General features: G+C 37.6%; 1 long non-coding RNA gene across 9 annotated transcripts in view; it reads right to left on the bottom strand.

Annotated features, from left to right (window-relative positions):
• The window catches only part of LOC116242308 (uncharacterized), a 346,694-nt gene that overhangs the window by 167,344 nt on the left and 154,698 nt on the right, over positions 1-24,652 (bottom strand). For 5 of the 9 annotated variants that reach the window (XR_016471817.1, XR_016471816.1, XR_016471810.1 and 2 more), the window contains 2 exons: positions 20,424-20,540; positions 13,330-13,454 (listed from right to left, as the gene is read on the bottom strand). The exons of 2 other annotated variants lie outside the window; for them this stretch is intronic. This is a non-coding gene — a long non-coding RNA (uncharacterized LOC116242308). The remainder of the gene's footprint in view (positions 1-13,329; positions 13,455-20,423; positions 20,541-24,652) is intronic. 2 more of the 9 variants (XR_016471811.1, XR_016471814.1) reach the window with 1 other exon arrangement.

Genomic DNA, 24,652 nt, shown 5'->3' with positions numbered 1-24,652 from the left:
TTAGAGGGAGACAAGCTAATCTGATGAGGTGAACTGGGGAAGCAAGTTGCATTTACATTGAGGTAATGGCCCTGGTCAATGAAAAATGTGAAGTACAGTTACAGAAGGCAGCTTACCCCTCACCAATAGAGGAACAAGCAATAACTTTCTCAGCAGCACAAGCTCTGATTCTTTTAAAACTGCTCCACTTAAGGACAGCTTTAATAACAGGGAAAACTAGGACCTAGCAGGTATTTGAGTCATTGTCCTGATGGTTACTCACAGTTACACTAGCTTCTACACCAGTCTAGGGTGAGTATTGGACTTACAAGAGTGCACAGACAGATACATTAATCACACAACTCCTTCTACTCATAAAATGCAATAGCCACAAATAGATAGCCTTTATCTAAATCTGTTGTACATCTTTGAAGTGTATAACTACATTTCATTTTGGGGGCTGGGGTAAGAGAGGCATCAAATATGTTAGCTCAGTAACTGTATATTAAAAAATATATATATATTAAAAAAAAAAAAAAGCAGTATCTCCCCCTCCCTTTTCTCCCCACGCATCTTTCCCAGAACTGTGAGATTTAGTATACAAGAAATAACATCTGATTTAGAAACAGGAGCTCAAAAAGATATGGCAGAGCATATGGCATGAAGAAGGTGCTAAACGGCATAATTTAAAAATTATGTGCAAGATGCTCCATAAATATTCCAACCCAAAACACAAGCTGTTTTTCAGCAGTCTCTTTGAAGTACATGCACACACTAAAAAGATACATTTCTACCCTCACAAATATCCTGTTCTAGTGTTATCCGGAACAATGTGACATGGAATTAACCTGTGAGTAGGAGGAGCTCAAAATCAGGCTGTTGCTAGCTTGGCCAGATGATGCCATTGTTTCTGTTGTCAGTGAAGACAACAGCTCTCAGAGTGCATTGCATCTATCAACCTAAATGATGAGCCCTAGAGAAGAGCAAGTCAGTGCATTTCACAATCTATATTACTCCAATATATCGACCTTGTGGACACATTTCAGATGAAGCGTGGTTGCACATTTCCAAATGAAATCAACAAGAGACACTGATGAAGATCATGCTGTTAGACTTTCACTCATTGTAGCAAATTACTTGTGCATAGCTGCCCTTTAGTTGACATCAGTTTACTGGAGTCCCTTTCTAGGTATTTTAATAATATAATTGCAGACACTTAACAACAGAAAAGACAGGAATTCATTGAAAATCTTAAACAATCTGTACTTGTTGAATGCCAGTGAGGAAATCAGTAGACATATGAAGTCCTGCAGAATGCTAATGAGAAAGAACACCTAAATTCCTTTGGGGCACACTATTAATTCTCATGTAAGATGCCATAGATTTATCTACTGTCTCCAAAAATGAGACAGGACCTTAATTTTCCATCTATCCATCAAAAAACAATTTAATTTCTTCGAGTGGAGTGAAAACAGAAGGATGTGGCTGAAAGCTTCACACATTGAAATCTCATCACAGAAGCAGATTCTCAAGTTAGTTCAGCCAGGTTTGTGATTCAAGAGAACATTTCCCCACAGATTTCCCTCATTTGGTTCTGCTCTTGGGTGGTACTTAACACACAGCTCATAAAATTCAGCACAGTAGGATACATACTATTTTATTGTGAATATTTAGTTTAAACTCCAAGACATCTCTTAAATGCTACTGTTTGGGGGACTTTTGCTTTCATCTGCACAAGCCTCCAGCTGGTAGCCCTGCAGTAAAGCCACAACCTTTCTTTTCCATGACTTACTTCAAATCCTTTTGTGCAATGAAGAGATGCTAACAGAAGAAGAAGAAAAAAAGAGCTGCACAAAGGTGCCTTGACAATGAGTCAGACAACCAAGGCCAGGATTTCTCTCTGAACTACCTCTCCTTAATGTGTCATCGAACACAGATACTTTTCCTTTGGAGAAAATAGTACAACAGACTGGTATAATCTTTATAAATTGCCGCTGAAATACATAACTTAGACCTTAACTTGTTTTAGAAAGAAATAATGCCTCAGGAGACTGAACATCTTTGTGTATGACTACTGTGTTTAGAAGCAAAGAGCCAGATTTAGCATTATTTGCATGCAATATTGCAAATATTGTTGGAAGACGTAGAGAAGAGAAAGCATTCTTAGTGACCAGGAGTAAAGAAAATCAACAGAGTACGTGGTAAAAGGGAAAATGAAGGAAGAGGGATGTCAAAGGGTAAAAGTAGACAAAGACTCAGTCAAAACGTAACCTCTAAGAAACTGTGTGCGGTTGCATGAATACTCATTCCGCAATGATTGCTCTGCCAGCTCATACGGAAATGGCTGTAGGACAAAAAGTGCTGCAGGACAAACCCAGAGCCCTCCAGGCCCTCTCTCCATAATGAAAAACACTCACATTGGCACAGAGGGTCTGCCTGGTAGGTTGCATCAGGGCCACGGGCTTAACTGGAGACACTTGGTCTGGGATCATTAAACCCAGTCTATCTCTGTACATGCATCACACCATAAAATGCTTCCAAAAAACACTTGAGACCTATCTTTGGATCAGGTGTGTAGTTTACATCTGCCACTACTATTGAAAGGCTGTTTATGGATTCACATCTCTGATGGTTAGATAACTCCATTTTTAAGATCGGTGTAATCACATGTAATTTATACACACTTCTTCCTCTTTGCATTGTAGCACTGTATTTACTGAGGGTGATCAATCTCCTTTCATCCTTCACTAGATTAGCCAGGTCAATACTCATAGATTTTCATTCCCCACATTATTCAGATAGCTCCCACTTGATTCAGGCTTATTTAATCTTACCCAGCTATTGTAGAGCACAGCTCTCTGCACAGTATTCTAGATAAGGCTTCAGTTGAGTCTCAATGAAATTAATATTTCTACTGACTGTATCTTACCTGAAACTGCCCATTTTCACACTTTGTCCAGATCACTCAAAGTTATGCAAAATAGTCATTCTATGACCAAAGAACAGGTCTGTTTCTTTCTCCTCCTTTTTTTTTTTTTTTTTTTTTTTTTTTTTTTTTTTTTCCCCCTCCAGGTTGTGGCAACCCAACGGAAAGCAGAAGGTTTTGTTCTGAATCTGAAACTTGAATGCTACCCTGGACTAAGTATTAATCTTCATCCTACTTCTTTTTTCACAGAATCCCAGAATGGTTTAGGTTGAAAGAGACATTTTACATCATCTAGTTTCATCCTCCCAAGTATAGGCAGGGACATCTTCCAGTAGATCAGGTTGCTCTAAGCCCCATCCAGCCTGGCCTTGAATCATTCCTGGGAGGGAGCATTCACAATTTCACTGGGAAACCTGATCCAGTGTCTCACCACCCAGTGCTGGGAGTGTAGAATTCCATTCCCACGATGCATCATAGGGCTATGTCATCCCTACAGTGCATTTGGTCCTTCCTTATTTTCTATTGGGTTCATTTATGAAAATACTCCACAAGACCTTAAATGACCTTAAAGAACACTGGTAATAACATTCTTCCAGTTTTAATGCTTCTCTCAACAATCTCTGCCACCTCTCCACTAAACCAGATACTTTCTTACTATACATTTCTTACACAGCTCCACAACTTCCACTTGCTAAATTTCTTTAGCCTAAAAAAGCATGTACCTTATGGGAAAACAAAACAAAACAAAACAAAAAAAACTTAAGAATATATGTCATTAAGATATGTTCTTCTACTGATAAGAGTAGTTCATTTCCCTGTACATATTTCATTATTCTCTCTTCAAAATGCATGAGCACATATGTACAAATACACTTATATAGGCTTGCAGATTCAATTCCTAGATATAGGCAATACATTTTTTGTTTTCTGTTCATAGAAACTTATGACTTATTGAATGTACTGTATAAAATATTTCTTCTGGACATCCAGTTTTATATGCTACTTCCTTCAGCTAAGATTGAGAGGGAAATGAGACTACAAACAGTTTATTTTTCGTAGTTTAGCTGTGAAAATTTTCATCCCATACTTCCCATTAGCCACTTACTTTGTCCTTTCTTCCTTCTTCCCTCCTCCAACTTCATCTTCTAAGAAAACAAAGATGAGATTTATGATAGAAAATGAGATTATCTATCCCCATCCTCACCGCACAGTGTTTTCATTTTTTTTCTAGTTCTTTTTATTTGCATGATTGAAAAATCTTTCACAATTTGCTTAAATTTCCTTTACAAGATCTGTTTCAGTTTGACTTTTGGCAGTTATCATTTTACCCCTGCACTTCCTAACCCCTCAAGCTGCAGCTTTAACACCAGTTCTGACATATGTTCTCACTATGTTATTACATATGGGTAATTCATCTAAATTCCTCCCTAAATAGAAGCTAAAACTGTTTGAATTCTAAAACTCCAAAGAAGGAGTTATGAATATTTTCATAAATAAAACCATCACATTCAGATCATTACTATTTATGAAATCATGTTCTTTGATACTGAGAAACATATGCTGATCAATAATTAAGAATGCAAGTACTTGTTCAAATGTCTGTGATTCTTAAAATATCAAGAAACACAGATGTTTTGTATGAAAATTTATGTTAATTTTTCTCCACGAAAACCTAAAATTATCCTATTTTAAGAAGTAATAATTACTGCACGGTAACTTGAAATAAAAATAATAATAACAACAACAACTCATAGAAGAAAAGGCGCTGCATCCGCTAAGGCTTTTCAATCATGCATTGCATTAGTTAAAATACAACCTTGAGCTACTCTCAACATAGATACCAAACTTGAATTAAGCCAATAAATGATAAAATGAGTGAAAGAAGAATATAAACAAAAAACAAGAGTTCAAAAAATATCGGCTAGCATATAGAGTAGATTAGGCTAGGTGATAATATGGCAAACTGTGAGATTTTCTATTACATGAAAATGTAATAGAAGAAATTCAGAAAGTAGTAGAGTCTCCTGTCTGAGATGATCTGCTTATAGGGATTATCACTTATGCTTCAAAAATAACCTGCAGAATGAACCTTCATTAGCATGTTTTTTCTCCCCTTTCTCTATGAAGGTGGATCTTTACACAGCATTCCACTAAACCAGTGGCACTGTTTCCTGTGTTAGAGGTTGGTGTTACGCAGTAGATGATAGAAACAAGTCTACAGTCACACAGTCTCTGCCTTGTACCTACATCTCTTACCTGACTGACCAACACGGCCAGGGAGGAGCAGGAAAACAGATGCTGGAGAGACACTGTGTTTATCAAGGGAAAAGGTAAAGGGCAAGAGTGATCAGTAGAATAAGAGCTTTGGAAATAAATTTGAAACAGAAGCTGCTGCCTTCAATGAGGAAGTGATTTAGCATTAAACAAACAGCTGTCTTAGTAGCTAATGTATTAACCTTTCCCTCCTATCATTCTGAATTTAACCATCTCAGAACTCAGCTTTTCAGCACCTTTTCTGTTTGCTTAACTGGTCTTCTTCAACTGTCAGGCAGACAAATATCTTGCAGTGAAATTTAAGTCTATTTTCTTTTTGAGAAACTACCCTAAAATACAAAATGGATTCCAGGACCTGATCCTCAGATTCTGTCAGGGACAGCTTACTTCAGGTGAGACTCTTCTTTTTCAGGCTCTGAGTAGATAAGAAAGGCATTATATCCAAGCAGACGAGATGTCTGATAAAAACAGAAGCATCGAATGTCATGTATTTATCAGGCCTACATATGCACAGCAGAATTTCTGAACACCACTTCCCAAAAAACTCACCATCCAGCATGAATAAGCAATGTAGTTCCTCCTTTGAGGTCTACCTGGTCCTGAGAAATCAAACAACTTTTAAAAGTAAGTAATTCTTGATACACATTTAAAGAAAAACTCTGACAGATGGCATTATGTACCAGCAACTACATCCATAATGTGAGACAGGTGTGCTCCACAGCATGCTCTGTAGTTCTGGTGCCTCAAACATCCATATGGACAACATAGTCAGACAGTCTGCATCTACTTCCTAACCTCTGCAATTCAGTCACGGAGAATTCCTGCAAAACTATTGTAGATACAGCCAATAAGAATAAACCTGCAAATATCTGATGAGTTAGTCCAGTCTCTTTTGGGGATGACATTACAAAGCAAAAAGCTATAAAGCCACTACTACCTAAATAATCTACCTATTCTATCCTATATTCCATGAGAAATATTCATTCTTTTCTGATAATGTTCCATCTGTAGGATACTCTATACACCTTGGGCCTTAGAAAAAATATAAAATGTGGATATAATTGCCTTGAGCAGCCACAAACCCCAACAGGCTTTCTTATCTTTCATAGAGCCAGCTAAGACCAATTAAGTACTAAATAAGTCCTCTTCTATATGGAGGGCCCTAGCTGCTAGTCATGGGGCTCCAGCCTCAGGGTTAGGCAACCAAAAAAGACAGAATCATCAAAACAACACCTGATATACAGCCTGTGCTAAAGATTTCTTCTGCTCCTGTCTCCAATGACAGTGACTACATTTTTTTTTTTCTGTATCAGATCTAAGTCTGAAATTGCCTGAAAGTGGCACAGATAAATCCCAGGAAATCTGTCTATTCTATTCCAATTCCAAGCCTGCAAATTTATACAAACACCAGGCACAGTTTTTGGTGAACTGTTTGCTTTTCTGCAGCTTTGACACATAGCTGTACTGTCCCCAAGAGAAAGAGATCCAGTAGGAAATCTCAGTACAAACCCTTTTATTTGTATGACTATGACTACTATTACTAAATTCAGTAAAGTATGTTCAGTGACATGGAATAAAAAGACAGTGCTAAAAGGAGAGAGCTCATTATCTGAGAAAAGAAACTCTTTCCCTGACCAAATACAGAATAGGCTTGGTGACTTAAGAGGGAGGGCCAGGGACAGATGTAAGTCTCTAAAGTTACACATCAGTGATCTGATCCCATGCAAAAAACTCAGTGGTCTTAAATTGATGTTTCAAGGACAGCACAATGATTCATTAAGTTTTTTTGATGTTTCAGTAAGACAATACCCATCAATCTTTAACACTGTCCATAGCCCTAGAGATATGTGTTTGGATATATCATACATTCTGGCATATGAGACACCTTTGTGCAGGCTGCAGCCTTCACCAAAAGGAGAAACAACCATTATGAATTTCTCCAAAACTGCCAGTATTTTTACTATGAGCAGTGACATTAGGAGAAGCAGTTCAGGCAATGGTGGCAGACATAGCAGAAGGAGAATCAAAGATTAGAAAATTGCCTGCATCTTCTTATCTTTTCTTTATTATTTTATTTTTCCTTTTGGTAGCTTCAATGTGTTTGACATAGATGCTTTTTTGAAGGAGAGAAAAAAGAAAAAAAGACAATCAGGAAATAATGTACACACTCTGACAAGCAACTGGAACGGCACTGAACACTGCAGACTGGTTCTGGAGAGGTTAAGAAGTAATTACTTAAGCAGAGAGCTTGTAGAAAAACTCCAGTACTGAAAAATGCCTTTTTACCTCTTACGCTGAATTAAGATTAATTATAATGCCTAGCCCATAGAATATTAGTTAGACACAGTTGGAAAAAAAAAAAATCACATTCATTTCTTTTGTGCTAAAGCCATTAGCTTAAAATAGTTCATAATTGATTTTCATCTGATGATGAAAGTGTGGGTGCATTTTTTTTTCATTCTTCATTTTCTTTTTTCAGATGGACAGCTAAAATCCAGTAGGAAGACTTCTAGACAGAGCTAAGGCTCCACAAGAGTCCATCAAGATGAGTTTTTCAGCTAGACAGTTCAGCCATTTTGAACAGCTTCATACAAGGTATTCTATTATTCAATTATCCTAAATTCATTAGAGTTAAAATAGGCAGTCACCAAAACCAAAATCAGAAGAGCTGTGGTGTGACATAAGATCAGTGTTCAAAAAAAAAAAAAAAAAAGCTGCTCAAACACCACTGAATGGGCTCAATGGCTTCCAACTAATGTGACTTGCAGAGAAGACATGACAGTTCCACACACTGTGAAAATTAATTTTCCTAGATGGTTGGTGGGGAAAGTTTCATGTTACAAATAGGTGGTGTTTCACCCATCTGTTTGCACTTCAGGAGAATTTGATATCTTAGATCTCATGTGAGCTCACTGAAATTAAGGGAGTATAGCTTGAATTGAGCATGCAAGATCAAGATTTATTAACACAAAGAGGTTATAAAATTTGTTTCATGAAGGATTTCCATATTTTGCTATCTCACTGCTTTCAGAACAGGAATGAAGCTTGAGTGTTTCCAAATTCTCAAAGGAAAATGCTTGAAGGCTGACATATTCAACTCATTTTTATATTATTATATTGTAGTATGATTCCTAAATAAAATACTAATTCAAAAGTCATTTCTGGGAAAAGTCTAAACAGAACCCTCTTTAGGAGAACACAGCATGATGGTGATATGTACCCAATTTGGCAACTTAACCCATTTTCAAGTTGTATTTCGGATGGAATTTTGTCCAGGTTTTCTAATCCAGACTCTGCTATTACATATTCACAGAAAGACAACAAACGTAGACAGCAGCTTTTGGATGATAGAATGGTGCAATTTCTTTTAGCTATACAGGCAGCGGAGGAGATGTTTGGAACCATTATTAATAAATGATTAACAAATAACTAGAAATAACCATGCAGCTAATGTGAACATGCATCCGTGAATTTACGAGTGTGCATTCGTAGAAAGTATTTTTGAAAAAGACAGAAGAGCAAGTTAAGGGCTAATTATGCACACACATTTGACTACACATGAACTGAGGCACAGACCCTCACATTGCAGAGTAACCCGCCCCGTTGTAAGGAGAGGGTTAAGAAGAAGTGACTTTTATTTCCTGTCACTCATGATGATTAAAGCACTTTTCCCTACAGCAGGCAATGCTGGCTGCCCTCACACAGACTCCTGGAATGAGAACAGCTGCTGTGAATAAGACAGGGTGAAATTTTCAGACCCTCAGGGAGGCATGTGCAAGGGAGAGTCAGTAGTAACAGGGCAAATAATACAAATGAAAAAGATCTGCTAGGGTGGAGTTCTGCCAACAAGCAGCAGCAAGAAAGAGCTTACCGACAGCAGGGTGGGATAGGAACCCAGGCTATCAATAGAAGTGGGAATGAGATATTAGGAGCTGGGAAAATTGGCTGGAGTTTCACCAGACCTGACCTGGCCCACACCACTTCCCTGACATCTTCTGTAAGTGCTCTGGCCACCAACACACCAGCTGGAGAGGCAGAAGGGATCCCAATCCAGCCTATGGATATTGACATAAAAGAGGTTTTATAGCTGTTTTCTTGGATAGCTGCTCTTCAGCTACCTTCTTGCATGATTCAAGGTTTGCCAAACCAGAGGCAGTGACACAGCAAACTCTGCTTCTCTTCTTGTTTGTTTAAAAGGAAATTAACACTGTTCTCTGCTTGCAGTATTTTGAATACCAACAACTTTAAGCTTCCTCAGCTGTTCAGAAGAAGCAGTCTTTCCAGTATGTCGTTATCATTTCTTTGAATTCATCACTTCACTTAATTCATTCATGTACTGGTCCCAGGGACTTCCTATAAGGCTCACGTACAAAATAATGCAAAGTTCAGTCTATTAATAGAAACCCTATTAATAACACTAAAGTAACACTTCAATTCTTTCTCAAGGAGTTTCTGTTCTGAATAGACTAAGGGTAAGATAAAGAAAAGGTTTTACAAGACTCATAATTTAACCAGTTCTCAATCTATTCATTTCTTTTTATCTCTTTCTAGTAAAAAAACAAAACAAAACAAAAACTACTACTAATAAAAAGAAAAAAGCTCTGAAGTTCTGTTTAGACACCATAAAAAGCAAGCAATAAAATGGCTACTACCCATTAGGCTAGAATTCCTAATTATGAGGAGTGATACTCAATCTAAAATAAGACCCCTAGCTCTGATATTCACTGCAAGGTGGGTGAAGATAACAGAAGCCATAAAATGAAAGGAAGGATATCTGTGGCTATTGGGAAAAAGACTATAGTGTCAGCATAACTTTATATTCAGCTACATATCAGGATCACAGAAGAAGCAATTATTTTCTCAACAGTCAAAATCCTAGTGTCAGAGATTACTTCAGTACAAGCTACAGAGTATTTAAAAAGAAAGGTTTGAAAGTCCACAGGGTATAAAGCATTTGTATGATTTGAAGAGACATGACAAACATGCTTATCAGGATGATTTTCACAAAACCCTAATTTTTAAAGCATAAACCATGTGCTAAATAAAAGCCTCTAATGCTTTCCCTTTTCTAAGAAAACCCAGCTGATCTTCATATCATTTGCATATATATTCACCTTATATTTTAGTACAGGAGGCAAAGCATATTGTAGCTGTATTTAAAGCTACAAGTCTGTAGCTTTCATACATAATAAACATCCAAAATAATGAACATTAAAAAAAAATTGTGTCTCTACCAAGTAAAGTGTCTAAGTATATAAGTATTATTTTTGTCATTTAGTAAATCAGGCTTCTTAAACACACAAGGCTGGGCAAAAATAAATTGTATTACCAGTAAGTTTAGGCATTACATGATGTGTACTTTTAGCACCGTGTAAACACAAGTCCTCTGATCTTTAGGATGAGTCCTCCTGCAATATGAATGAAGTCACAGATTGTAATTTGCCCAACTCAGGTAGACACAAGAGAGGAATTTGAAAGAATCATAGAATCATTAACGTTGGAAAAGACCACAAAGATCACCCAGTCCAATCATTACCACCATGTCCACCAAATGATGTCCTACAAGGTATATACAAGATACAGCAGAGCCATAATGTGGGCCAGCAATCATGAATTCTACCTCCTGGTATCAAAAATGATACAAAAGCTAACTGCAAGGAGAAGCTGGCAAGGCTGGATCACTTTTACAGGAAGACTGTGCCATTCAGTGCAGCTGGACTTCTCTGAGCTATCAAGGACTCATCAGACCTGACTTTTTATTGCTGTGTTGGGAACACGGGCTTTCTCTCCTCAGGAAATTAAAGAAAGAGTTTCAGCTGCTGAGGACCTAGCAAACTTGGGGGTCATAAAGCTGTCGAAATAAACACCTTGAGAGGCAAACTAGGCTGCCTAATACCACTGTGCTTCAACACAAACATATGCATGCCATTCCAGGTAGTTACAGTTTCAACATTTGAACCTGTACTGCACTGCACTGGGAGTTGAACTAGATGACCTTCAAAGGTCTCTTCCAACTCTAAGAATTCTATGATTCTATGAAATACAGACACTTGCAGGTGATTGAGCTCCCCCTGGCCATGTTGACAGGCTTTAGTTTTCTGTAAAATGTGCTATAGTAGCAGTTAATACCATTGCAGGACAAAATTTCCTTTGCAGCTGGCTTGCTTGGATGAAGATGACTGAGAAACTGTTTGTTATGAACAAATTGAGTACCACTTTTGCATCGTTAATATCAGTAACTCCAGATGCTCTCAAATCTGTCCACAAGCAATTCTTAAAACATTATTTGTTTTCAAGACAGAGATTTTAAGAAATGATAAATAGTAGGGATGCATTTTACCTTTATTCCCAGCCCTTTTTATGCCGCTTTGAGGGTTAGAATTGACCTGCTTTAGCAAGGTGAAAAATGCAAACTTCATGTGCTCACCTGCTTCCAGGAGCTGCGGTTTAAGTGAAACAGAAAGCAGCATGAAATTTGATACTTTTGCAAGAGGGGGCAACACTGCCTACACAATTCCCTCTCCTGCATTTTGCCTTTTACAAGTAGCAGATTACTTCAGCGGAAATCAAGATGAAAGCAAAAGAGATATCTTAACCTTAAACTACATGAAAACAGCATGTTAAACTAAAGCAGAATATGAATATTCCTGCCATCCCAGTAAGAAATGAATTAAGACCTTCAGATTTTCCTTTTAAATGAAAGCTGGACAATCATCAGAATCCTTTTCCTTCTCTAAAACTAAGTAAATCTACTTTTTTTTTTTTCTTCTCTTTTCTTTTTTTTTTTTTTTTTCCCCTAATTATGTTACTTCCAGCTTCTTGGACAGAGGATAAGTATCCTGTCCCACAGAAGCAACCTTTCACATTCTGGGACAAATAGAAGGACTGTGATGTATTGAATGTAAACCAGCCTGCATCTGTAATCACCACTGGTTTCCTACTGGTCTGTCTACTCATTCTTGGGTGATGAGCCAGCTGTTCAGCCATATTTAGGTGACACTTCCTGATGCAAGATTGAAGTCAGGTAGCAATGAGATAGAACCAGTCCCATGGATTCTGGCCGCTATGAAGAACTGAGCCTGGCACAACAGGGAGAGCAAAGTCCTCACACTGGGGTAGCCATTCCTAGCACGTTCCAGGCAAGAACCTGTGGATGGCACAGAAAGGTTAAGCTGCCAGGAGCAGGAAACATGATGAATGAATAAGTAAAACAAGAGACAGGCAAGTTTATAGGTCTGGAAAAAAACCTCCAAATGCCTTTTCAAGTGGTTCCAGCCTCTCATTCATATTAAAGATTATTCTGAACTGTGTTTCAACAGCATTGCTAAAACAAATTGCTTTAGGGAGCAGACATCCACTTTCCCAACCTCTGCTTGATGACTTGCAGAGAACAAATAGTGCAGTGCTATTATCAGTTTAGAAGAAGCAATGTCATAAAGGAAATAATGCACATTTTTAATCTCCTAAACATCCTGTTTTTCTGCAGTTATTTATAATTTTAATATAAACTGAAAAGAAAAAACAAACAAACAACAAAAAAACAAAAACAAAAAAAACCAAACCACCCTGTATTGTATGTGTGGCTTGCTTTCTTGTAATCTCACCAGGTCCTTCTCATTATAATCACGGAAAAGTGGTTTAACTACATTTACTGAATATCAGCTCCTCAGCCCCCACAGAGAAATTCATATTAAAATGCAGAAGCAAAATGGCAAAGCATAGATTTTTATTTATCTAGGAATGTTTGGTGAAAGAAGGACCTAGGCTTGATAATGAAATAGTGAACCTGATCTGTACAGGCTGCATGCTTCTACATGCCAGCCTTAATATATGACTAAAAGTGTTTGGACTGGAAAAATCACTCCATTTGCCCTCTACACAGCAAGCAGTGATGACTAATGATATTGCTGAATGTTGAATAAGAAATACTGTGCTGATGCAGTCACACCTGGACTGCTGTGCCCTGTGCTGAACCATGTTGCCAAAGAGCTATTAGTACATCAGAGCGTAGTCAGAAGAAAGGGAAAAAGTAGATTATAGAGATGTACCAGGTGTCTTAGAAGGAAAGACTTTGAGGGGTGAGTGGCAGTTAGCTAGACTAGTGTGAAAGAGGCACAAGTTATTTAGTGAAAGCCCTCACTTGAACTTACCACATTATTTAGAGGATTTTTGCTGCTAAAAAGTCCTGGGGTAGTGATTGCCCAAGGGTAGTTGTCCTCCAGAGACAATGTGTGGCCTCATTGCACAGAGAGATCAGGATGCCAACAGAATTTACCTGCAACAGCATAAGCCAATTTCTTCAGTAGTAAGATGAGAGGGAAAACACAACCAAGTAAAATACTGAAGACCTGCACCTAAGTTACATTCTTAGATTATCTAGGTCCAATTGCTGATGAAATCTGTGGAAGCTCATCACCCAAACAATTCAGAGATTGCTGATATGACTGAGGCACTGGAAAGAACAAATCCCATTGACTTTATCAGAACCTAGATTCCCCAGTGTCTAAATTCAAATGGAAATTGAGTTACTTAATTCATGCGTTTGAAACATTACTATCCACAACTATATAGAGAAGGGAAGAAAGGCAGAAGTCATACACTGTAAGTTCTTCAAATAAGTGTTCAAATACAAAGAGTACACAGAAAAAAAAAAAAAGGAACAATTAAAAACAACTAAATTAAGTTCAGTACAAATTACCTTATGGTTACAAGTGTGAAGCAGAAGAGACCACCTCAGCATCAGGGAATTAATGAGGCTGATGAATGACAATAATTAGAGATGAGATCAAGTACAATAGATCCAAGCTCTTATTAAGAATCAGCATTACCAAAAGTACCTCCAGATAAAATGTTATACAATGCTCATGAGCACAGCCAGTGAAAAGCAGTAAGGCTTAGGCCCACTGTGATCTGTCTATGGGACACTCAGTCTTGCTATGTCATTGAGTAAAATCACACCATTCAGACACTCTGGAGAAGCTCTCTGAGCATTACCTTGTTTCCAAGGTTCAGTAATGCAACAAGACTATCTGATAGTGGAAGTTAATATTTATATATGTATACATATATATATATATATGTATATGTATGTATATATAAATGTGCTTTTTCTTTAGGAGCTAGTGACAAGCAAAATGTCTAGATCAACTTATAAATAAACCATTTAACAAGAATCATTTATCCCTTCAAGAATCAAGTACATCACCTAGAGCATGAATTTAGCACAGAATCCCAAAAATGTGATAGCTACAACACAATACGTAAAAATCAGCACAAGAGAGGGAGAAGTTTTTGCTTAGGCTTTACGCACTCCCTCCGGGTCAGGCCATATGATCTGATGCTAGTAGAGGTATGTCTGTTACATAAAATAATTCATACACTGTCCTGGAAAACATAGCAGGAGTGTGAGCTGCCATCATGGCTTATGCCTGCTGTGACAGCAGGATGTACAACAGGGTTTGAGGCAAGGTTTCTGTCTTCTGATCTTTTACTGTGCAAGAGCCTGGCTACTACATTTCCTTCAAAATCTGGGGCAAAACATCAGTTCAAAGACTTCATGACGACAAGGGAGAACTTGCATTTAGTGACTGTTTCAGTCAACTTGTGATCTCAGATACCCTACACATTTTTTTCTCTCTCCGAGTTCCCCTGCCTGACATTTTTGCTAGGTGTAATAAACCAGGCCTGCTTGTATCTGTTCTTCATGATCCACTCAGCTCTGACCAACTTTCCCCTCCTCTCCTTCCTTGCACAAAGCAGTCCTGCTTCTCAATAGCAGCATCTTTATACATGATATTTCCTTGTGAGATTTCACCTCTAATGACATTGACAGCCAAGGAATTTTCTCAGTTTCTCTTTTGATAGTTTTTTTCTCATCACCTTCTACAAGATCCTTACCTCTTCCACTGTTTTGATTCTTGTTTGCTTGCCATTGAACAGATTCCTACCTTCAGTCAGGTTAATACCAGGTGGATATCTGCAGCACAGGTAATCTTTATTTTAAAAGTGTGTATACATTATGCATAACTCATTCCCTATAATTATTCAGAGTGCTCTCATTTCTGGAAATGACTGTTCTTATTCTGTCAGGAAGTAATAAGATACCTTACAGTAGGTTCCTCTGACTGCAGAAGTTGCACTGTATACAATGTACTGATAAACTTACAAGAAAGCCTCCTCAAATGGTTTCTCATTTAAGTTATTAGGAAACTAGATGTGTGGAAAAGAGTTTTCTTCAGCACAGTGCCCACCAATCTTGTTCTGTTAAGAATGAAGGGCTTTGCACTCTCTCCCTTTCTCACCTCATTTTTCCCACACACCTTAACTTGCATCTTCCAATTGCCTACTCACACCAACCTTGACCTCCCAATCTTGTTCCATATACCTTTTTCCCCATTTATACCATGAAGAGACCATCCTCTGCAACGTGATCCACAAGAACCTTCCCTTGTGTTTCTCCAGTCAAAAAGTGGATTCTTCCAAGAAGAATTATCTTCAAACTCTGCTGATGTTGCTATCATTTCACATTTTTCCTTTTTGTTTTTTAATAAATAGCAAAATTAATACCATCTGACTGTACCTATAACTTCTGTCCTCAACAAGCAAACTGCCTGCCATTGAAAGGTCAAGAAGTAAGGTGTTGAAGTATCTACACCTCAGGATGTCATAGACGGAGTAGGAGGCAATGCATCTGAACACACAGCTGGGTACAGACACAGCAAGGGACATTTGGCTGCTGTCTTCACATGCCACGCTGACACGCCACAAGGCCGACTTGTGTCAGCACAGCTGCTTGCAGCTCTAAGTCTCTGTCTGTTTACAGGCCTGGCTCTCAGGCATGATGCTCTCTTTTCTAACAGCCCTGTCTGTCTCTTCTAACGGAGAGTACTGGGATACCTCAATTCCCTAAACAACAGTCCCACTGCCCGGAGGTGATGGTGTTGATAATTTGTAATTGTGACAGTTCCCTCCAGTCTCTCTCTCTCTCACTGGTAAAAGATTTGATGCTGTATATATTTGGTAGTCTTACTGACAGAATGCTCATATCACAACAGCTCTGATGGATGCCTTTCCAATGTCAAACTAGAAATCAAGAGCATTAGTAATCAAACATACACACACACACACACACACACAAGCTTCCCAAAAATTTCTTCAGGAGTCAAAGTCCTCAAATTCACCATGGCATACATGTACCAAGTAACACAAAGATTAGTTCACAAGACCATCACAGAGCTTTTTGTCATCAATTTTTAGGCTGAATTAAGACTACAGTTGATGTAAATCTCCAATTCTAATTCACTGCTAAGAACATATGACTGATCAGAACTCCTGCACCCTTGACCTGTTTGATAAAGAATGTGATGATGTGATCCCCAGAGTGCTCATGATTCCTCATTCCTTATGCATGCTATGCAGGTATATTTACAAACAAATCAAATACAAAGGCATTTTGTTATGAAAGCTGTGTTTGTCCTGCCAGATGCATTTTTTCAAGGAAACACAATGTACTGATCAGCCTCTGCCAGAACACGTGAATCAAGCCCCATTGATGCCTCAGCCCAAAATGTGATACAACATCATGGCTGTTACAGCTTGTAGAGATGCTTAATTCCTTCAAGCAGTCACATAGGGCATACTGACAAATGCCCTGCTGAAGAAAACTGGGTGGAAAACCATGGCTTAATGAAACGCATGAAATTGTACTCATATTCCAGTCTGTTTCTGCTCACTTCAATATCCTATCTATTTTATTACCTCTGGCAATTCACACTACCTGCCTTAACCTGGAACTCAGGGAGTAGACAATATTAAATGTGATATGGGAAAAAATCCATAAGGTGACATAAACATCACATTCCTTGTTCATTTTTACTTCAGCATGACTTGCCCTCTCCTCTACCTAATGGTTCCCCTACATTTGACCAGCTTAAAATAAAAAGATTGCATAGTGGAAAACGCTCATGCAGCACATTACAGAGGAAGCAGAAAAATGCCTAAAGAACATTCAAGATATTCACCTTAAACATTACATGGAGAATGAAAAAGTGACATAGCTGGATAGCAGCTAATACCATATTTCATATAACTTCTTATTTACTATTGCAGAGAAATAAAATGAGCTTCTGCAATGTTTGTGGTGTCATATAAGCCATTTTTCCTGTACTACTCATAGATATTACCATGAGTGACAAGGAAAAGATTTTTTTCTTTGAAATGAAAGATGAATTGTACCTAAAACTGTCAGGTAAAGCTGCAAGTGCTACTGAATAACATTTTGGCAAAACAAGACTTCCCTATTTTCTAAAAATTTTCTAAGTATTTTCAGGAAGTTGTGTTCTTTGTTCTCAATATGCATGGATATCACAGGTCCCTGAAGAGTAGCAGAAACCAATTAGAAGCCTGTCAGATTTTTTTCCTTTGAGAAGCCTTAGACTAGCCAGCTGTGTCCTCATCCACAGAACAGACCCTTTGCTTCCATTGCTCTACTGGGATCCGCATGGACACAAAGCGAAATACAGACCCTTCTGTGACCTCTTTTTCTCCACCATACAGAAAGCTAATCAACCCTCTCAGTCTAGTTCCCCTTTCTTCCTTATTGATGTACCAGTATGCATTGGTTATTAGCCCATTTCCCCTTAACTAGCTATCAACCTTTTAATCTAAGATCCTTGTATATCACTCCTGTCCAAACTCCAACTTCTACATACTGCCTCCAAGTCAGCAGAAGGTAAGGGAAGTAACTGTAACTCTGAACTAGCAGCATCATGCAGTATGATGCTAAGCTGTGGCCCTACAGCACCTGGTACCTAGGTGAAGTTTCCTGAGCTACACTGCATAGATTATGCCATTTTGCACATCCCCTTTGAAAGTTCTGCATCTCTAATGCAATAGGAGACTACAACTCTACATTTTAAAACAAGGAGAATTGGATATTAAGTGGCAAGCTCCACTCACTTGGAGAGAGGAAAACTGACTGATCCATAGGTTATGGTGCTGGCTGCCACCATGGCAATAAGCACCTTAAGAAACCACCTTTAAGTCAGTAGTCTGAAATCCCTGTCTCTGAGATGGGATGCCTGCCTCAGAGCTGTGTGGGACATGAATTTGATCTGGGTTTATCCTCCTCAATTCACTTATCAACTGGTACAAGAAAGAGCAGCTCAGCTGTGATCCATAAATATCCTGACCTTTATGTTGCCTGCTTGGTAAAAACAGGATTTCCATATTAAATAATTGACATGTATCCAATACCAGAGGGAAGGAATTAATTCCTGTTCTGTCTCTGTACAATGCTTAACACAACAGCCAACAAGCAAAAATAAATTGAAGGAAAAGTAATACTCTGCAGAAGCACATGAAACTTAAAAGACATATAGTTACAGACCACAGGTGACTGTAGAGGTTTTTTCTTCTAGCAAAGAGATGAGCACACTGATAAATATATAATAAATAAATAATATGGGCAAAGAGAGAAGAGAGAGAGAGAGACTGAGACGGGGAAAGAACTGTATCTAAACACAGCAGAATTCACTGATAGTCACACAGGATATGTATCTATTTCGCCGGCCAAGAAGTGTCCTAAGTTTCAATTTAAATGGGTCAGGAATAAGCTGACAGCACCTGAAAGCTTTAGGGACTGTGAAAGTTTTTTAATTTGTTGTAGGTCCATTAAGAGAAATTATGCAAAGTTAATTTGTACTCCTCAATCTCCTGAATTGAGGATACCTATATTTGATAGAATTTAATATTTGATATTGCAGGTTTTCAAAGATTGCTGCAACTTCGGAACAAGTATTGTTAAGCTGAATGCATTTAAAACCTAGCTGAGCATAAATAATATCTGATTATGAAAAAAGTATTATTTACAGTAATTTGTATTTTGCTGTTATCTCCAGTTACATGCACACAAACACACACAGTTTAAGAGAAACAACACTGAAATATAGGGAAAAAAAAGCTAACACAACTGATGTCTGACATCTAAAAATGCAATAGTAAAGAAGTATTAGAAATACAAAATGATACATCTTTTAAAACCTGAGTAGGTATAATTTTGTGGAACTTACAGGAAGATAAGAAAACTACGTTTACTAACAGTTTGTATAAAACCTGGTATTTCAGATAACCAGTACATTCATTTTATGCCACATCAATGATTTATTTTATTATCAAAGACTGAACATATAAAAGGCAAGTCTTTCTGTCATCAAATCAATGAATAAATATACTTCTTGGATCTATTATATTAAATGTAAGAAAATGTGGTAAAAAAAATTCCAGCAGAAATCCATACTTCTAAATTCCCAATTTACTTAAAAATTCATTATCTCAAAGAAAATCTCTGGAGATTTTTATACTTGTTATGCACACAGTTCTTCATTATCATGGAAGACAATATTTGCTGTAGAAACAATTTTGTAGGTGCCAAACATGTACCCAAAACAGAGGTGGCAGACAAGAACAAACAAGATCTGGGCATTCACATAGAATTTAACTTTTGAAAACAACTGGTTTGTCTTATTGCTGTATTGATTTACATTAACTCTTTTTCAAAGATAGGACAATATACTAGCATCAGAGCAGATGCTTCGCTCTAGAGAGGCAGCAGTAAAGAAACATCATCAAATCTATCTCTTGACAGCAGGAAGGCACAGAAATTGTAGAATTTCTTGAAATGTGCTTTACACAGAGTGAAATTAAACATCAGAAAATTCTATGCTATCATACGCTGTTACGCAACATCTTAGTAAGACATTAATGTTCTGATAAACTTGAATTTCAGAACTGATTTAAATCATTCCTTAGAATAAAAGGTGTTGGTACAAGTATAAAGATGTAATTATTGAAAAGTTAGAAATGTACAGTTTTATGTACATAATGCTTTTCCTTAAAGGAGAGATGTTTTCCATAATTCCTTTCCTCTGCAGCTCCATAGCACAAAAATGTACATTTTTTTACAAATCAAACCCTCCTTAATTCACGTTTTCTGGAAAAATTTGAAAGTGAAAACAGAAAGCTAAAAACTGTAAAGTCATTTCCCAATATTCTTCATCATAGATAGCAGCATGGCAGTCATTCCTCTTCAACTATTTCTGATCAAACAAATAGACCATCCTGTCTGAATGCATGAAGCGTTTTACAAAAGACCCTTCAAAGCATCTAGAAACCAGCTAAAGAGAATTTGCTTAGAGGTACCCCTAAAGGATGAATTCTAGAAGCAGTAATGTCAGCTTTCCCTTACCTGCTTCACTCAGGCCAAGGAAGGAGCACCCCATCTTCCTTCAGTGATTCAAAAAACATTGCCAGCAGGATACAAAAACAGATGGATTTACTCACTTGAGTAGAGTAAATCTAGAGACTGAAGAAAGAAAAAGAAAATGAAGGTATGCTTTCAAATCCACAGCTTGGTGTATGTACCTGCTCTGGATGAGGTCATTTCCACTCAGGTAGTACATGAGAACTCATTCTAGCTATCCTGACAAAATATATGGGCAGCTACAGAAAATGTTGTTTGCTGTCAGGGCAAGTTACTATGCAGATCACCTCAACAGTTCCACCAGGATTTCCTAGAAAGCAATGATATTACTGGAGATGCCTCGGGTTCTGCCATTTAGATCCCAATACAGAATTTACATTGATGAGCACTGAGCTATATAAAATGATATTCAGTTACATGGCAAAAGGTATGTGCCAGTTCATTTTCCTTTGACATTCCTTGCCTCATTGTCAGACGAAGGCTCCTGCTTCTTTGATCCCAGCCTTATATATTGGTCCTTGAGCTAATACATTGATCCCCGTTGCTAAGCCAACCTATATCAATTCTTTGAATCCTGCTAACCCTGTTGCACCCATCTGTCCTCTTCTCTCACCCTAGAACAGGCTGCAAGGTGCGCTTGGGCCATTCCATTCTTTGGTCTGCTAAGTAATTAGTAGGAATAGAGATACAGAGAGTTGGCACTGCTTTGCTGCATGGTAGCTGAATTTCACTGGGGCATCCCTTTGCTTATAGTCTGCTTAAGGACTGACTTTAAGAAAATGTTTCCGGTTTGCACATCCAGAGGTTAAATAGCTATGCTTTTAATTATTATGGAAAATTAACTTTCTCTGCTGGAAAACTGTGCTCTTTACTAAGGTCAAAACTCATTTGGACAGCAAAAACAACCAAAAGAAAAAAGATATAAGCATTCTAGAGATAACAGTAATAGCAAGGCAGAAGTTGCTCTTTTCTCTCTGTTGCAAATGTATTATTTCAGATGATGTTATCACTTGATAATAATGCTACTTCTATTGTATATAATGATGAATGGTAATTGCTTTTGTACTTCAACATTTTTCACAGAACATTTTGGGTTCCAATGAATATATTAGTGACTCATTGCTGTAAACACTCTCCTTACATCTAGGCCTACAATGCAGAACTAGACAAAAAAGTCAGAGATAAGTATTTTATTCCTTGTTTTAATTTTTCTGAGAGATAAGATTTTTTTTCTTTGAAATGAAAGAAGAAATTATTCAAGAACTCTCACTTTAATCTAGCCATGAATAGTATTCTAAGCCTTCATAGTGCATCTACAATTTCAGTTCCTCATTAGATTTGTTTAGTGTTAGGCCTGTGATCAAAGGATACCATTTCTTTTGCATTCCCAAGCCTTCCCAATAATGTAGAATGCCAGAGTTTGTGGAATGAAGTAAAAAAAAAGGAAACCTTTTCCGTTTTTCACAGGAACAACTTTATCCTGAAAGCCTAAGTCATCCCACTACCCTCAGATGTCCCTTATGTAATAATCCACATAAAAGAATCCTATTTTTAAACACCTCCCTCCAGTTTGCCTATGCCTTTAACAATTGCTCTCCTTTGTTACCTCTGTTCTCTTGTAATGTTAAATACATTCTTCACACTGCTGAAGTCTCAGTGCAAAGACACTGAAGTGCAACAATGGGTTGCCCAGGGTGATGCTGGAGTCTACCACATCAGAGGTCTTTAACCAGGTTAGAGAGTATCTGCCAGAAATGGTTTATGTATTGCTCATCCTGCCTGAAGGCAGAAGGACAGACTAAAAACTTTTCTATGATATGACTATCAATAGCATCTTTGTTCTTGCACTGACTAAAGATTTATGAAAACAGTAATCTGCTGTTTCTTTGGATTAAAGAAATGAGGTTGTGGACTCTGATATTGTCACCGTTCCTATTACTGGGATTCAGGTAACACTCCTTGTATATTAGTGCAGCACTGTTCAGCCTTAAGACTTGAATTTGACCACCACATAAGGCTGAACTGCTCTTCTGTACAAAGGACATGTTGAGTGAATGAATGAGTGAATGAGTATCTTAACCCATCTAAGGTTCTGCTGAAGGACTAAAATAGTATTATAATGGTTCCTAAACCTTCCACTGATTATGTGATTTCTCTCTGTGCTGGGAGTCCACCAAGCCATATGCTTTCTTCAATAAAAGGCTTATGATTGCTTATAGCATATGTGATCATCATCTGATGATCATATGAAGCATGCTTGAGAATAACTACTGTATTAGCTTCTTGATGTTACATGATACCATATAATTCATTTAAATTACTACAAATTAAATAATAGTTTTTCCATAGCAATCCTGTTGTTTTTCCATATCGTGACCTGTTGCTGCTATTACAAAATACTGGCCAAGTGACCACTGAGAAACAAAAGTGGTGTTAAATTCAACAGTAAAAAGCTGAGATTTCATCTTCAATTTCCTACTCAATTCAAATCAAAATGGCAACAGAGGGATGTGATTCAGAGATGCTGTTGAGTTGTTGTATATGCAGTTATGAATGTAGTCATGCATTTGTGTGACAAAAAACCAAAAACCACCAAGGAAAATAGGTACAATGTTACTTAAATGTCAAACATGCTATGCCATGTGTTTCTGCTGGTTCTTTATCAAGAAAAAAAACATGCCATAATTTGATACAAAGCAAGTAAAAATACCTTGTTTTACATAGCAAAATTCCTTATACACACACACTTCTAGAGATTTCCAATTTCTTTTTTTCCTCCTCTAACAACTATGAAAAAGGTTAGAGTTTCCCACAACCCTGTAAAAAGCTTTGGTATAACTCTTTCTGCAGATACAGTAATACCCCTTGCAGACCAAACAAACAGGATCAAAAGATATTTTCAGAATGTCTAAGGTTATTCAGAGACTGAGACCTTGAAACACTTGAAGTTCCATGAGTCTGATATCAGTGACCTATGCATATGTTTATTATTTGTAGACAATACTAATTTGCTGAAACACAGACTCTCAGAATTAGGTACACATTATTCTCAGTGAAAATGTCTGTGCCTGTGTCTGGTCCTTCAGTGGAAGAGCTCATTTGGTTGCCTCACCCACTTGTTGCAGAATGAAGCTGGATCTGTCTCTGTATGGGGTCTTGGCAAGCCTTGCACTGGATAGGGCCTCTCAAGTTGATAAAAGGAACAAAAAATGAGATACATCCATATTGAGATAGTTAATAAAGAAAATCAGGGAACAGTTTTTCTCTGACCCAATTATGTTTAAGCCAGAAAGAACTACTGTAGATATTGAATCTACAGCATGATGATTAGGACATCTGAGAGACTGTAATTCAGGACAAGTTAGAGAAATCTGTGTCTGATTGTACTACACGTGCTTAACTGCTAACCAGTTTGTTAGTCTGGATTAATTCTCTTTTCTTAATCCTCATGTTTCACATATCTCTCCTCTCTTGTCATTACTCTTCATGTTAATAGTTTCAGACAGTCTCCCTTTGGCTCTGCCTCAGGAGACAAAGAACAACATATTGACAATTTTTCTATTAAAGACAATTCTAGTTTTCATGAACTCAAGGCTATTTCTGAATGAAATTTAGGCTCATGAATATTCACCAATACTTACAGATATCTATTTAGTTTTAGGAATACCTTTTAAAAATCTGCTTTAACTTTGCTTTGTCAGATCCAAAGGAGATTGTCTGCACAGAATCCAGTGTATCATCTTTGAAGGGTTGAAGGGCAGCTGGGGTTTACCCACTGGCAGCTAATTGGGATCACTGCTTTTAAAATTCAGCTGCATCCTTCTGCCAATATAATTCTTTCTGTCATCCCCATAAAGCCATCAGAATGTCAGGAGAGATTAATTTGCTTCTCCAAGATTAAAGCAGTGAACACATCAATTTAATCGAGAGTTTTGTGACATAGTCTCTTAATCATCATCAGGGTAGAAGGGTTATGCTCTAATAAGAATTTTATAATCATTAAGCAAAAGGTAAAAAAATAATTGACTGTTTTCCAGTTTGGCAGGTTTGTAAATAGCTGCTGATAAGAGCAAACGTGTTCTTACTGCTTTTATCAGTGCTCCACTTCAACACATCAGGTCTGTTTTGTCAACAGGAATAATTCAGCTGAGCTATAGAAATGTGACTCTGAATGCATACACCTCCACCAGGAAACCCTCTCCCAGTGCTTTATG

This window comes from Phasianus colchicus, chromosome 1 (assembly GCF_987193195.1).
Source record: "Phasianus colchicus chromosome 1, bPhaCol1.hap1.1, whole genome shotgun sequence".
Classification (NCBI taxonomy): Eukaryota; Metazoa; Chordata; class Aves; order Galliformes; family Phasianidae; genus Phasianus; species Phasianus colchicus.
The sequence above is the reverse complement of the archived record's forward strand: the minus strand, read 5'-3'. Positions and strand labels throughout refer to the sequence as shown.